Source organism: Octopus bimaculoides, chromosome 7, assembly GCF_001194135.2.
Source record: "Octopus bimaculoides isolate UCB-OBI-ISO-001 chromosome 7, ASM119413v2, whole genome shotgun sequence".
Lineage (NCBI taxonomy): Eukaryota > Metazoa > Mollusca > Cephalopoda > Octopoda > Octopodidae > Octopus > Octopus bimaculoides.
Window position 1 is genome coordinate 49,007,307 of NC_068987.1, and position 3,973 is coordinate 49,011,279.

Here is a 3,973-nt window from a genome sequence, read left to right on the forward strand (position 1 = left end):
TCTGAGGGAAAAGTGAGTGATTTAAGGGCGATTTGGCTATTGTTTCTAGCACATCCAAAGACAACCCTCCTCGTTTCTTTATCATTCTCGCATGTATTGATGTTTTTCAATATTTTCCCCCATAAATACATTTATATGCTATAAAAAAGAAAATTTGAGAAATTAGGAATTTTTTGTAACCCCAATCCCTGCCCCCAATTGTTTCTGTTTGGAAATTAAAATATTGGAAAGCCTATGGTCATTGCTGGCATTTATCCACGGTGATTTTAAAAAATTACAGAGATGTTCTTGCATAGCAAGTGACTTGATCTGAGATCGTGTACTGAAACAAAAACACTTGCATCGTAGATTCAAGAACACACAAAAACCGTTAGCTTCACAGCACTACTTAAATACAGAGGTTCCGATGCATCTACGTAATGATATGAAGAGGAGGGTTAGTTTTAAGGGTTAGGGTGTCATTACATGTCCACACAATGTACATTTAAAATGTTTTGTCAGTGAGTTAGGCTCACTGACAAAACTTCTAGGTTCTTCCCACAGCTATCCTGCATTCAAAAATTATACAGGTATTTAAAAAAATTTTCCTTCAATAAACAATGTTTCTACATTACCTATACATTAATAGAATAAACTATCATTTTTCCAAATAGCGAATGAAAACTTAAAGAGAAAGTGAGAGACTTTGCAAATGAAAATGGAATACTCCGCAGTGAATGCAATGCATATTTAAATCTGTGAAGAATTATATGCAGTGTATGCAATGAATTTTTAAATTTGTGAAAAATTGGAGTTAAAAAAATTCAATAAGCTTGAGAAATCAAAGTTATAGGAAATTTCTTAGAACATGAATTTATCAAAATATTTCTAGACGGTCAATCCTTTAATAATTGCTTTCTTATAGTACTTTTAGTAATTGTTACATACCTAATTAATAAGCAGCTTTCTCTTTTACAGTATCGAAGATTGTAGTAGGTCAGAGTAGATGAGAAGGAGATAAAAAGAAATGTAGTGATGTGGTGTCAAAGCAACTCTCAGGGTACAAGAAGGTATAAGAGAGGACACTGCTAGTGGGTCATAGGAGAGAAAGAGAGTATGAGGGTGAAGTAACAAATGACTAAAGATAGGGGCGGAGGTGAATTTAGTAACTGATGAACAAAGGTGGAGGTGTGGTTGAACTACATGGTTTAAAATTTATTATGATTACGAACAGCATCTCCCTTATGGCTGGATGGTATATCAGTTTAAGTATTTTTATGTTACAGTTTTTATGTAGCTTTCATGTCTTTACCATGAAGCAATCGATACATTATTCTATATTTTTATTATTCAACTTATTATCAACAGTGTCAATTTTCTATCAGTTTTTCTATGCTGCCATGGGTTGGATGGGTCATTGTCTGTGACAGTTTCCACAATCTTGCACACAGCAACAGAAAAAGAAAACCCCAATCAACTTTGTTGTGTTTGTCTTACAATGGAAGATAGGTTAATTTTATTGCACTAGCAGCTGTAAAGAGCTTGTTTCATTCAGGAAGGTTAAAGAGTGCATGCTCTCAGTTCTATATTACTTCTCACTTGGAGTAATTGCTCTCTTAGACCTTGTGATGCAGAGCCTGTAACAGATATCCTATGCTTCACTTTTTGATAAGGTTTTTATGGCTGGATGCTCTTTCTATTACTCACTTTCCAGAGTCTACTAGTGCATTTTATACCATCAGCACAAAACAGATGGTTTTATGCAAGTTCATGAAAGACTCTCCCTATTATGAGCTCTAATTTGAATACACAGCCCTCCCAGATGAATGAACTGCTCTAATTGTCTTACCACAATAACATATTATCATCCAACTATATTATAATATCATATGATTCTATATTTATGCAACTATATAATCATACTATTTACTACAGTACCAGACAACTATAATACTACAGTGGTGACTGTTTCCTTGACGCATTTGCTAATGAATACAAATAAATATGGGTGGATTATTATCCATTCAACTTGAAAATGATAACATGGCTGATTAAATATTTTGAATTAACTGAAAAGACTGCAAGGCAATGACAGCACAATAGCTATTTAACTGGTTAACATACACTCAAATGTATTCCTGTATCTATTACTCTGTGTGTGTGTGTGTGTGTGTGTGTGTGTGCGTGTGTGTATGCAGGTATGGCTGTGTGGTTAACAAGCTTACTTACCAATCACGTAGTTTTTGACTCACTTCCACTGCATAGCCCCTTAGGCAAGAGTCTTTTATTACAGTGTATGTATTTGTTTACACACACACACACACACACACACACACACACACATATCATCATCATCGATTAATGTCCGTTTTCCATGCTAGCATGGGTTGGATGGTTCGACTGAGATCTGGAGAGCCAGCGGTTGCAGCAGGCTCCAATCTGGTCTGGCAGTTTCTACAGCTGGATACCCTTCCTATGTATGTTGCATCCAAGAAGTAAGGTGAAGAGGAGCTTCAGCTAGGTTCCTCACAGGTAAGACACATAGGTATAAAATCTTCTTGGATAGTAACAGTGATGGGGTAGGTGGTGTGGGCATACTTCTTACTGAGGAATGGGTGGATAAGGTCACAGAGGTAGCCAGAATGAGTGATAGAGTGCTTAAGCTTAGGCTAGTCTTACAGAACAGTATAGTGACAATTATCTCTGCCTATGCCCCTCAAGTGAGCCTACCAAATGAACAGAAGGACCACTTTTATAACATTCTTCTGCAAGCTAACTCAAACATGAGTGATAATGATCTCTTTGTGGCTGAGGATTTCAATGGGCATGTCAGATGGCAGCCAGGTATCTTACATGGTGTGCATGGGGGCCATGGATTTGGCTCCCAAAACTAAGAGGGAACAAGGCTACTGGAGTTCTGTAATGCAAATAACCTTTTGATCTGCAACATGAACTTCAGGAAGCCAGCTAGCCACCTGATAACCTACCAATCAGGTGTCTGTGCTAGCCAGATTGATTACATTCTCACCAAACAGTAAGATGCATGGTTGCTTCTAACCCCCAGCATAGACTAGTCATTAGTGACTTACTCCACACGAGAAGGATACCAAGAGTTATACCAATCTGGAAAAGAAGGATTTGGAAGCTTAAGGACCCTTCATATGGTCAGAAATTTAGGGACATACTAACTGAGAAATTCAATGAAAAGGAAAAGGAGTTACAGACTTGTTACATAGAGGGCAACTGGGAATTCCTGAGGGACAGCTTGCTGAGTGCCACAGATCAAATCTGTGGCTGGTGCAAAGTTCCATCCAGATCTAGGGTAACATGTTGGTAGAATGATGTGGTAGACAGGGCCATTAGAGCAAAGAAACAGGCCTGGATGAATGAGAGTATCAAGGTCCTGCATCAGGTAGCCAGAAGAGATGCTAGGAGACAAGTATGCTAGGAGAACAGAATTAGAGCTAGTGAAAGATGTAGGGTCATGGGAAGATGTCTCATAGTTGCTGATAGTAAACTTCATTTCTCCCTCTGACCATTGGCTTTAGTTGTTGCCTGCTTGTGACCATGATTTTAGCGTTCTGCATCCTAACTGTTGGTAGCTGTCTTTGACTCGAGTTGTCACTCACTAACTAACTGATTGAGTTGTCACTAGTCAACTAACTGATTTTTGCTTGGGGATTCTTGTTTTTATAACTATCCAGAAGGATAGATATATCGTTGAGAACAATGGATTTAGTTGGTGGTACTTGTTATCTGAATTCTAGCTTTTGGTGGTCTATAAGTGGTTAGAAGGGTCAAGAGGTGAAGACATTATTTCGGCCTAGCTAAGGCAATCTGGCAAATGTAAAACTGCCGTCACAGAAAAAAACCATTGTTCCACCGTAAGAAAAGTTCTGTTGAACTGTTACTTGAAATTTGGCTATGGTGGATCAAATCCACTTCATGCCTACAAGGTCCACTACATATATATATATATGAATGTATATATATA

At 37.8% G+C, this 3,973-nt stretch overlaps 1 long non-coding RNA gene across 1 annotated transcript in view; it reads right to left on the reverse strand.

The window, feature by feature from the left end:
- The window catches only part of LOC128248378 (uncharacterized), an 18,491-nt gene that overhangs the window by 1,639 nt on the left and 12,879 nt on the right, over window positions 1–3,973 (reverse strand). The window lies entirely within an intron of this gene.